Genomic DNA, 13244 nt, shown 5'->3' with positions numbered 1-13244 from the left:
ATGCCACATAACCCCAATCTTACTGCAGTTGCCTTGGTTACCAATTGAGCACAGGATCACTTTCAAAGTGATGGTACTCATCTTTAAGGCCTTGCATGGTCTGGGGCTGATGTACCTGAGGGACCGCCTCACCCCCTACCAACCCCAGAAATCCCTTCGTTCTGAAGACCAAGATTTATTGGAAGTTCCCAGTTTTAAGACCTTGCGTCTAACAGCAACCAGACGCAGAGCCTTTACAGCAGTGGCACCATAACTCTGGAATACTCTTCCTCCTGAAGTCCGTGCCTTGCGGGACTTATCAGCGTTCCGCAGGGCATGTAAGACATAGTTGCTTCGACAGGCTTTTGATCTTTGATATTGCTGTTTTTTAAATTGTTTTAGATTTTATTTATTTATTTATTTATTTAAACGTTTTCTATATTGAGCTTCTCACCTCTTAGAGGGACTCAGCCCGGTTTACAAGCCATAAAAACATACAATCAGTAAAATATCATAGTTCATAATTACAATAACACATTTAAAATAACAACTATATTTAAAACTACGGTGGTCAGTCGTCATATTAAAAACAAGTATACGTCATCTTCCATCCACAATCCTAGGATGCTGTCTCATTCATCGAAAGCCTGTCTCCACCCGTTTCCTGAATGTCAGGATAGACGGGGCGGTTCTGACCTCCAGTGAGAGAGAGTTCCAGAGTCGCGGGGCCACCACCGAGAAGGCCCTGTCCCTCGTCCCCACCAGGCGCGCTTGTGAGGCCGGTGGGACCGAGAGCAGGGCCTCTCCAGATGCTCTTAGTAATCTTGATGGTACGTAGGGGAGAATACGTTCGGAGAGGTAAACAGGGCCGGAGTCGTTTAGGGCTTTATAGGTTAACACCAGCACTTTGAATTGTGCTCGGAAGCTAATTGGCAGCCAGTGGAGCTGGTGTAACAGCAGAGTGGTGTGTTCCCTGTACCCAGCACCCGTTAGTAATCTGGCTGCCGAGCGTTGGGCTTGATGCAGCTTCCGGGCAGTCTTCAGAGGCAACCCCACGTAGAGAGCGTTGCAGTAATCTAAGCGGGATGTAACCAAAGCGTGGACTACCGTGGCCAAGTCAGACTTCCCAAGGTACGGGCGCAGCTGGCGCACAAGTTTTAGTTGTGCAAAAGCTCTCCTGGCCACCGCTGAGACCTGGGCTCCAGGCTCAGCGATGAGTCCAGGAGAACTCCTAGACTGTGAACCTGCACCTTTAGGGGGAGTGTGACCCCGTCCAGCACAGGCTGTAACCCCGTACCTTGTTCGGCCTTACGACTGATTTTAGTCTGTTCTTGTAAGCCGCTCCAAGCCCTAGGAGAGTGGTGGCATATAAGTTTGAATAATAAAATAAAGATTGCATTGTCAGTATGAACCCTGTATCCACAGAACCGATATTTGCGATTTCACTTCTACATGGTTTCACTTACTCACTTAGGTCCTCCTCTGCAAACTATACCCTCTTCCCAGTAACTCCATTGTTCACTCCACTAAAAATAATAGGATTCACTTTAATCTGTAGTTTCACATACTCATCCAAAGTTCAGGAATGTATCCTCCATAGATATGGGGGTTGTATTTTATTTCATATCCCCATTGTGTTCATTACTGTGATGGCCAATTCATCACTTGAACTACTTCTTAGGGAGCAGTGTCTCCATGAATATATAGACTAAGTTGGTGCTCTATTGACAAAATCTTTGAAAGCCCTGTGCCACTTTTCGGTTGAACAAGAAAGAAAAATAACTTAAGGATATCTTTGGAATTCCTGACTAAAGAATCAGAAAGGCATGGGATTCTTTCCTCTCAGTCTCCTCGGTTCCAGGAAAGCTGACAACCAATAGTGAAAGATTTCATGCAACCACTCCTAATTTATATATTCATGCAAGCAGTATTATGTTGCAGGCACAGGGGAAAATTTCTCTAAAACATTAATTCTGAGAAACAGTACATTTCTGATTTACTGCACATAAACAGCACTCATCAGATTCAATTAGCCAGGCTGTGTATTTAAAGAGTCAGCAAATGATTTACTAAACATTCAAACAGAGGATTTTATCAAAGACTCTTTTAATACAGACTGACGATGGAAAAAATATTTATTCAAGGGCTTAGCTGACTGTTGTTTAATGTAAATTATTTTGGTGCTTTGCAGTCAAAAATCCTGATTCCTTACAGATCTCAGAGGGTGGGGTAGCCTGGAATATAACCTTAACTGCAATTGCATCGAAAACCAAATAAAAATCCAGTAGCATTTTTGAACTCTTAAATGCTTTACAGTTGAACATGGTTTTTTTTTAGTTTTCAAGTTGAGTAAAAAAAAATCCTGATGAGTGGGTATATTTTGCAGCAGGAAATGATTCAGTTGATTGAGGTTTCTAATAGAGTACAATCCCAGTATTCATAAGGGATATGCTCCTGGACTTCATGTGATTGTACAATATCCAGATAATAGTGAACCCTACTGATGTGAACGACTTCTAGTCCAAGGTTACCATTGAGACCCCTTCCACACAGATGAATAAAGTCACATGCAACTCCTGGAACGATTCCATCAGCGCTGCCTCCGAAAAATCCTGAAAATCTCTTGGGAAGACAAGTGGACAAATGTCAGCGTTCTGGAAGAAGAAAGGACCACCAGCATTGAAGCGATGGTCCTCTGCCATCAACTTTGCTGGACCGGCCATGTTGTCCGGATGCCCGACCACCGTCTCCCAACACAGTTGTTCCGAACTCAAGTATGGAAAACGGAATGTTGGAGGACAGGAAAAGAGATTTAAAGATGGGCTCAAATCCAACCTTAAAAACTCTGGCATAGACACTGAGAACTGGGAAGCCCTGGCCCTTGAGCGCTCCAGTTGGAGGTCAGCTGTGACCAGCAGTGCTGCAGACTTTGAAGAGGCATGAATGGAGGGCAAAAGAGAGAAACGTGCCAAGAGGAAGACGCGTCAAGCCAACCCCGACTGGGACTGCCTTCCACCTGGAAACCGATGCCCTCACTGTGGAGAAGATGCAGATCAAGAATAGGGCTCCACAGTCACCTACGGACCCACCGCCAGGATACTACACTTGGAGGACCATCAGCCTTGGACTATGAGGGATCACCTAAGTAAGTAAGCAGATTAATAAAATCCCACATTTTCTGCTTTGAACTGGAATATATGGCACTGTGGACTCAGATAACCCAATTCAGATATTGTGGGATTTTCTACCTTGTTATTCTGGGGGCTCATCTAGACAGCACCTTTATTGTGGGAACTCCCGCAATAAAGGAGGGGCTGTCCAGACAACGTTCTGCAAAGTCCTGAACTAATTATCTACAAACCAGGAAAACCCTGGTTTGTAGTGAATTAATTTGATAGTGGATTTATTCCATGCCTTCTTGGAATGCATGGGATAAATCCACTATTTTGGTGTCTAGACTGCAGAATACTGAAGTCCAGACACCATTCCCACAGTTTACCGGGCTAAATAAGCCCAGTAAACTGTGGGAATACCCCCCTCCCCCCAAGCCCCCAGAACAAGAATAAAACTAATAAAAAGTTACCCATCCTCCATTAGTTCTTGTGCTGAAGACCTAGGGTACATCTACACAGTAGAAGTAATACAGTTTCATACCACTTTAACTCCCATGGCTCAATGATATGGAATCATGTCAGTTATATAGTTGTACTCTGTAGTCTTCTCTACTATACTACAAATCCCAGAATTCCAAAGCAGTGAGCTACTGCAGTTAGAATGGTGTGAAACTGCATTAATTCTATAGCAAGCGGAAACTCTGAAACAATTTGGGGAAAACTCAACAACAACAACAAAACTTTATTTATATACCGCTCTATCTCCCCGAGGGGACTCAGAGCAGTTTCCAAGTAAAATCATCAATACATACAAAGTAAACAACATAACCGTAAGATTAGCAAAACAATATAAGCATAAAAACAATATAAGCATAGTCACAATAACACATATATATTAAAAGTAATCCTGCCTGTTCAAGGCAACTTAAAAGGCTTGGCCGAAAGTTGTGCAAGCTCAAAATTTCTAGGGGACCTGGGAATTAAGAGCAGTGCTATAGCAGGCAACAACAAAAATAGGTACGGGTCTATGGCTGTTCATTTCCAGGGTCTATTAGAGGAAATGGCCTGGGTAATTGGAAGGAAGATTAAGGCCATATTCAACAATGTCTAGGGCTGAGCTAGGACTAGTCAATCTCAAAGGCTTGTTGTAACCACCAGGTCTTCAAGCTCTTACAAAAGGAAGGGAGGGATGGGGCCTGTCTAATTTCCCTAGGAAGGGCATTCCAGGGGCAGGAGGCCACCATCGAGAAGGCCCTCTCTCTCGTCCCCACCAATCGTACTTGGGACAGTGGTGGGAGCGAAAGGAGGGCGTCCCCGGAAGATCTTAGAGTTCGTGCCAGTTCATAAATGGAGATGCGGTCGCAAAGAGAGGTGGTGTTGGGGTTCAGCCTCTGTGTGACCCTGTACCTGATTCTTTGATTGTATTTCCTGATGCCAATGTAGATGTTAATATTGATGATGGGTTGAATAGTGAAAATCCTACAACCTTGGAAAGTGAAAGTCAAAGTTCCTATGAGAACATTCATTCCGAACCAAGTGGAGAAGTTTCACTCCCTTTTTCTCCCAGCCTTAGTTCCCCAGAGAATCTGATACCTGGTCAGCCTAATGAGGGAAGGAGGGGGCAGATTCGGCAGAGCAGGGGAGAAGCACAAAGTTTACGGAGGTCAGAAAGATTGAGAGAAAGGCAAACAAAAACTTCAGGCGTGTCTCGTAATAGATTTCTCTCCTTTAAGAGTGCCGGGTCTGAAGCTGCCTTCAGACCAGGCATCGTTCCAGTTCCAAGTGCAAGCCTGTGGAGGCCTCCTGATTCAAGTGGCTGGGTTTCTCGTAGTTTCTCAAGTTGTTCCAAGTGCCGTTACCTGGGAGCTACAAGATTTCATGATTCGTCAAGGGTAAATCATCATTTGCTGTGTTTTTTATGGACTTGTTAATGGACATTGCTTTTTGCTGTTTTGCTATGGTTTTTATTTACCTCTGATTCTTCCTCTGCTTTGCATTCAACGTTTTTCAATAAAAAGGATTGTATTCCTGCAGTCAAGTGTGGTGGATTGTTGTCAAGAGGGTCCAGTTTCCTGCTCTAGGTTACAACAGGTGGGGCACGAACCACTTAGGTCTTTATAGGTCATAACCTGCACCTTGAATTTGGCTCGGCAACTAATTGGCAGCCAATGAAGTTGTTTCAATGGGGGCATTGTATGCTCCCTGTGGTTTGCTCCAGTAAGGAGTCTGGCTGCCTCCCATTGGACCAATTTAAACTTCTGGGCCATCTTCAAGGGCAACCCCACATAGAGCGCATTGCAATAGTCAGTTAATGAATGCATCCCTTCCCTTATTTCACTCAAGAATACTCGGTAGCCCATTTCTCAATAATTTTCCTCAGTCAGGGACAAAAAGATAATCAAAGACATAACTAGTAGTACTGAGCATGTTGAGCATTGACCACTGAGCATGTTGAGGCCATTACCTGGAATTGGGCAGTAAATGAACCTCTAGGGAAAGGCTTTCACTCTCTCCCGGTCCACCAGCTTTAGATGCCAAATACTTCTGAGGGTGCTTCCAGACAGGCCCTAAATCCCAGGTTCTGATCCCAGGTTTTCTGTTTATCCCAGATTATCTGGCAGTGCGTACTCACTTAATCCAGTTTAAAGCCGAGATCCTGGGATATAGAGCCTGTCTGGAAGGGCCCTGAGTATCTCCAGGTAACATTGAAGGAAAAACCTTGTTTGGGACATGAGAGAGTTGCTGCCAGAATAAATGTGGATAATTCTGAGCTAGAAGGATCAAGGTAGGTATCACTGGTGGAAAGGTTCAGTATGGGAATTTCTTTCCTTCCCACCAGAATTTGCTCCTCAAGTTCCACATGCCTCTCAAAACATTTTACGGAAGTTGTGGAGACTTTGGTTTATATATCTGGCTTAAATATTTTTCTGACCCTTAAAGTCAGCTCAGTGTCAAATCTCACAATGAGAAAAGTGGTCGACAGTGAGAAACACAAAGAGGAAAAGTCAATCCCATGGGACAAGTGCTCAGATTAGCCCGTTCTCCTATGATTATTTCTCACAGTGGTTTGGGCTGCTTGGCTTAAATCTATTATCATTAGTGACTCATTGGGTGACTGATCTTAACCAAGGCTGTGGCCTTTTGTACAAAGCTGCAATTCCCGTTGAGTTTCCTTTTACTATGGGGGAGGAAGATCCCATAGCGGCTGCAATGTATCTGATTACTGAAAAGATACAGCCACTGTAATGTGTCAATGAAAGCTAAAGCTAATTTAGGATGTGTTTTTTCAAGTGCCAGGCAAGCTATGAAAAACTAAGATCAATTTCCGTTGAAGAATAGGAAAAAAATAGATGAAGAACAAAAGACAAGGGGAGAAGACAAAAGAAGATACACTCAAAGGACTTAAAGTGAAAATTGTTGAGAATTTCAATATTTTATGAAATGTGTGTTAAAGAGCCAGATGAAGACTTAGTTGTAATAATGATAACCTTTGTAAAATAACTCCCCATGCCCCAACAACTTCCACTCTCTTTGTTTTCTCCTTGCGACATATTGTTGTTCATTCAGTCAGTCGTTTCTGACTCTTTGTGACCTCATAGACCAGCCCACGCCAGAGCTCCCTGTCGGCCGTCACCACCCCCAGCTCCTTCAAGGTCAATCCAGTCACTTCAACTGCGACACATTAGATATTTGTAAAGATACAACTAACCAATAACAAATCTATTATCCCCAAACTTTTGCTTTGTTCTTCCCTTTTCCCTCTACCCCTCACTTTCCTAGTATAAAATAAAATGCCCCCCCCCCCGACAAAGGTTAAAAACATAGCTGCCACTCCCACATTTTTTTCATCTACTTTGTACGATGGGGTCCTTCTGCTTCTGTTGTTGTTCATTCGTTCAGTCGTCTCCGACTCTTCATGACCTTATGGACCAGCCCACGCCAGAGCTCCCTGTCAGCCGTCACCACCCCCAGCTCCTTCAAGGTCAGTCCAGTCACTTCAAGGATGCCATCCATCCATCTTGCCCTTGGTCGGCCCCTCTTCCTTTTGCCTTCCACTTTCCCTAGCATAATTGTCTTCTCTAGGCTTTGCTGTCTCCTCATGATGTGGCCAAAGTACTTCAACTTTGTCTCTAGTATCCTTCCCTCCAATGAGCAGTCGGGCTTTATTTCCTGGAGGATGGACTGGTTGGATCTTCCCGCAGTCCAAGGCACTCTCAGCACTTTCCTCCAGCACCACAGCTCAAAAACATCGATCTTCCTTCGCTCAGCCTTCCCTAAGGTCCAGCTCTCACATCCGTAGGTTACTACAGGGAATACCATGGCTTTGACTATGTCAATCTTTGTTGCCAGTATGATGTCTCTACTCTTTACTATTTTATCAAGATTGGACATTGCTCTCCTCCCAAGAAGTAAGCGTCTTCTGATTTCCTGGCCACAGTCTGCATCTGCAGTAATCTTTTCTAGGTGCAAAGATTACTGCAGATGCAGACTGCGGCCAGGAAATCAGAAGACGCTTCTGTACTAGAATGCAACTGTGAAATTGCTTAAAATAATTTAGAAACATGGAGCAATGGAAGTGCAAAAAGACAAGGTTATGAGGAATTATGAGGATATGTGGAAGTAGGAATGCAGGACTTCAGATCAGTGAATTGAAGCAATTGTGTAAATGGAGAGAGGTGCAATAATGAGGGTCTATGCACAAAAGATATTGCTTGTAATCTGTTATTACTACAGTTGGCCCTTGGTATCTACAGATTCTGCATCCATGGATTCAACTATACGTAGCTTGAAAAGAGTAAAAAAAAAAATTAACAAGGAAGCCATGCTTTTGCCATTTTATAAAAAGGGCAACATTTCACTGTACCATTGTATCTAACTGGACTTGAGCATCTACAGATTTTGGTACTCATGGGAATCTTGGATTCAAACCCCAACAGAACCAAGGCCCAGCTCTTTTTAAATACTGTTTTATAAGATTATAAACTCGGTTCTTGTGGGTTTTTTTCGGGCTATATGGCCATGTTCAAGAGGCATTTCTCCTGACGTTTCGCCTGCATCTATGGCAAGCTTCCTCAGAGGTGAGGTCTGCTGGAGCTGGGAAAAAAGGGGTTTATATATCTGAGATTATAAACTGCTTTAAAAATAAATAATACAAATGCATATAAGCTTGAAAGCACATGCAGAATGTCCCTTTTGTGGCCTTAAAGATAAGTGAGTATGGAGAGAAGAGTGAATGAAGGATAGTCAAAAGAGATAATAATAATAATAATAATAATAATAATAATAATAATAATAACAACAACAACAACAACACTTTATTTGTACCCCGCTACCATCTCCCCAAGGGACTCGGTGTGGCTTACATGAGGCCGAGCCCAAACACACAATACAAGCAATAATCACAACAATACAAGCAATTAAAATAAAACATAAATATATAACATTATCATTAAGACAAAATACAATTAAAACTATGGGAAGGCCAAATGTAAAATTAAAATTGGAAATAGTGCTGAACAGGTGATAGTGGCGTTTGTGGAGAAACATATGGGTAGACCTAAAAAATGTAAAGTGCTTTAGAGGGACAAAGTGCTATGGGATCATTAATCCAGGAAGGCACACTGGAACAACCATGTCTTCAAGCTCCTCCTGAAAACTGCCAGAGTTGGGGCCTGTCTGATGTCCTTAGGGAGTGAGTTCCAGAGTCGAGGGGCCACCACCGAAAAGGCCCTCTCTCTCGTCTCCACCAATCGCGCCTGCGATGCTGGCGGGATCGAGAGCAGGACCTCTTCAGATGAACGAAGAGATCCTGTGGGTTCGTATACAGAGATATGGTCACGCAGGTAGGCGGGTCCCAAACCGTTCAGGGCTTTGTAGGTAAGAACCTGCACCTTGAATTGGATCCGGTAAATGAATGGCAGCCAGTGGAGCTCCTTGAACAGGAGGGATGACCACTCCCCGTAAGGAGCCCCAGTTAACAATCTGGCTGCCGCCCGTTGGATCATCTGAAATTTCTGAGCTGTTTTCAAGGGTAGCCCCACATAGAGTGCATTGCAGTAATCCAGTCTAGAGGTGACTAAGGAGTGGACCACCTTGGCCAGATCCGCCTTCCCGAGGTATGGTTGCAGTTGGTGCACAAGTCTTAATTGTGTAAAGGCCCTCCTGGCCACTACTGATGCCTGAGCCTCAAACGTAAGTGAAGATGCCAACTTGCAGCACCACAGGAAATTATAATTGTTAAAAAAATAAATGAGTGTACTGTAATGAATAGCATGTAATCTTGTAATATTCCCCATGTAATTTATTTATTTATATATATATACAGTCAGTGCTTCAGATCCTTGGAGTCTATATCAGTGTTTCTCAACCTTCCTAATGCCGCGACCCCTTAAAACATTTCCTCATGTTTCCCCAACCATAACATTATTTTCGTTGCTGCTTCATAACTGTAATTTTGCTACTGTTATGAATGGTAATGTAAATATCCAATATGCAGGATGTATTTTCATTCACTGGACCAAATTTTGTACAAATACCCAAAACACTCAAATTTGAATACTACTGGGATTGGGCGAGGGATTGATTATGTTGGACATAAGACACCTAACAACCCAATGTATGCCCTTCACTAAAAAATATATATGATGTTGTCATTTGGGAGTTGGAGTTGCTTTTATTTATAGTTCACCTACAATCAAAGAGCATTCTGAACTCCTCCAATCATGGAATTGAACCAAACTTGGTACACAGAACTCCCATGACCAACAGAAAATACTGGAAGGGTTTGACGGGCATTGACCTTGAATTTTGGAGTTGTAGTTAACCTACACCCAGAGAGCACTGGGGACTCAAACAATGATGGAACTGGACCAAACTTGGCAAGAATACTCAATATGCCCAAATATGAACACTGGTGGCATTTAGGGAAAATAGACACTGACAGTTGGGAATTGTAGTTGCTGGGATTTATAATTCATCTGCAATCAAAGAGCATTCTGAACCCCACCAATAATAGAATTGGCCCAAACTTCCCATGCAGAACCCCCATAACCAACAGAAAATACTGTGTTTTCTGATGGTCTTTGGCGACCCCTCTGAGACCCCCTTTCAACCCCCCTAGGGGTCCTGACCCCCAGGTTGAGAACCACTGGTCTATATCCATTGATGGCTTGACAATATTCAGTGTAATCAGATACATTGCCTGTAGAAGTGCCAGATACAATGAGACAGGCTAAGCATGGTTTCTTATCTTAACATTATCCCCAAAAAAGTTTGCACCCTGGGGGCAGTCTATCAAGATGTGTTTAAACAAGTAGAAGTGATTGTAAACACTTCCGGACATGATAGCATCATTTTGAGGTCTGGAGAATCCTGCTTAAAAAGTCATGGGAAAAAATTTAGAAGAATTCTTGGCAGACTTCAAAGCAAAGGAACAGGCTTGCTAAAGGGACGGAGTCTTGGTATTCTTACAAAAGAGCAACTCACAGATCAGGGTAATGCCCGTAATGCTCCAATCTTGTCCAGTCAAAATACATAGATAGCCTTGTTGTCAGAACCTGCTGCCAAACATCTTGCAATGTAGTCACAAAAAATGAGGAAGTTAAAAAAAAATTGAAGGGTTAATCTATATTTCACAGACTAGCCTGATGTTTAAATGACCCAGGGTCCCTTGAATGATCCACATCTCATATTCTGCATGTCACCATTGATGCTCCTAGCTGTCTACAGAGCTCCATTGAAGTTTCTGTCCATCAATGATCTCTCTGCTGGCATCAGAATGGGGCATCCATTTGACTATCAAGAAAAAAGTTATTATTATTATTATCTTAATAATAATAATAATAATAATAATAATAATAATAATAATAATAATAGCTCATCTTATGTAACTGTTGATGTACTATTCATAAATTGGTTCAATAAACCTATTCTAGATGGGACTAACAATTGGATTTGGGACTTTCTCTAGGATTACCTCTACCTATAAGCAGGTGTAACTTTTTCTGGGATTAAAATTCTATAGGATTTTCCTAACCAAAATCCTAAAAGTTGTGTCCTAGCTTTTTAGTTCATTTGTGTTATTGATACAGAATGGCACTTGACTAAGCAGAAGACATGTGCATTAATCAGAAGACTCACTTCAGATCATTTCAGTGATTTTGAAACAGCAAGAAACAATTTAACTTATATCGAAATCTCAGAAATACCAGCTCTTCTGATCCAGAGGGTGACAACTAGCAAAGAGTACTCAGCAATTTTTAAATCGCGTCAGGAGCGACCTGGTGTGAGAGAATTGGCTGTCTGCAAGGACGTTGCCCAGGGGACACCCGGATGATTTTGATGTTTTTATCATCCTTGTGGGAGGCTTCTCTCATGTCCTTGCATGAGGAGCTGGAGTCGATAGAGGGAGCTCATCCGCCTCTGCCCGGATTCGAACCTGCGACCTGTCGGTCTTCAGTCCTGCCAGCACAGGGGTTTAACCCACTGCGCCACCATTTGGATGTGGCCTACTTTAGAGAAGGCCTGTTTCAATTTGGACATTGCTTGAATTTCTCTGAAACAACTTGATTTAGTTATGAATTTGGCTGAATGCAGATCGCATTCCTACTGCTGATTATAGATTACTGTCTTTTCTTTGAAAACAAGTCCATAGATCTCTCCTTCTGTGTACAAATCAGTTTTTGGTCAATTTTAGATTCAGTTTGATTATTTGGGGTGCTGATTCAGAAAATTGTATTTGATAGACCACATCTGCTCTGGAGTCTGATACAGAACATATAACATCCAGTAATCACCATCTGTTTGCCCACAGAAAACCATATTTATTAAGCCTTGGCCCTTTGAGAGGGTTTTGTGAGACCAGTCACTCTCATTGCAATGGTATAGCAATAGTGAGGCCGCAGACCATATTTTAGTTCTTGTGGATCACATGGATCACAGATTGGGAACCACTGGTGTAGACACTCATAGACATACACTGATAACAGCCTAAGTTCTTCTCTCACAATATAAAAAGGAAAATTTTCCCATGGCATCCTGCAGTGTTGCTGTTATATTTACTAAACATTTAGCACACAGATGTTATGATGGCAATTAAAGCCATGTTAGCCAGAAGAGTTTATTAGATCTCATCACTGTCTTCCTTTTTATTCCTCTTTTCTTTTCTTTTCTTTTCTTTTCTTCTCATTTAGCCACATGTTATAAGACAAGGAGCATCTAACGCAGAATAATCCTTAACTGTTATTTTGTATGCATAAATCTCCTAAACTCTGCAATTGTTGATCTGTTGACAATTTAGGATCTATAGTATTTGCTGGTCATCTGCTCTATAGTATGTGCTGGTTATCAATGGCCCTTGCACCAAATGACTATTTATTTATTTATTTATTTATCGTGTCATCAGCAACCATACCACTGTATTACATTTCTAACAGAACAAAACAAACAAACAGATAAAAAACCCACAAATTTTGCAAACTTGGTTGTTGATTAAATGTCCTTTGATCAGTATCTGGCCACTTGGAGTGCCTCTGGTGTTGCTGCAAGGAGGTCCTTCATTGTGCATGTAGCAGGGCTCAGGTTGCATTGCAGCAGGTGGTCAGTGGTTTGCTCTTCTCCACACTTGCATACAAACCACTTACAGACCCACCAAGAAAATCCAACAAATGCTACGTTCAGCAAAGGACAAGAGGGATCCTCTCATCTCTGCACGAGTCTACCGTGTACCATGCAGCTGTGGACAAGTCTACATAGGGACCACCAAACGCAGCGCCCAGACACACATCAAGGAACATGAAAGGCACTGCAAACTACTCCAACCAGAGAAATCAGCCATAGCAGAGCACCTGATGAACCAACCTGGACACAGCATTTTATTTGAGAACACAAAAATGCTGGACCACTCTCACAACCACCATGTCAGGCTACACAGAAAGCCATTGAAATCCACAAACATGTGGACAATTTCAACAGAAAGGAAGAAACCATGAAAATGAACAAAATCTGGCTACCAGTTTTAAAAAACTCAAAAATTACAACAGCAAAACAACAGAGGGGAAACAAACAGGCACATAAAATTGCTCTAAACAAAAGATTCCCCCCAGGCACTTCCAAGCCATTGAATGCTAATCAAGGTGATCAACTGAAACATTC

This window comes from Anolis sagrei, chromosome 1 (assembly GCF_037176765.1).
Source record: "Anolis sagrei isolate rAnoSag1 chromosome 1, rAnoSag1.mat, whole genome shotgun sequence".
Lineage (NCBI taxonomy): Eukaryota > Metazoa > Chordata > Lepidosauria > Squamata > Dactyloidae > Anolis > Anolis sagrei.
The sequence above is the reverse complement of the archived record's forward strand: the minus strand, read 5'-3'. Positions refer to the sequence as shown.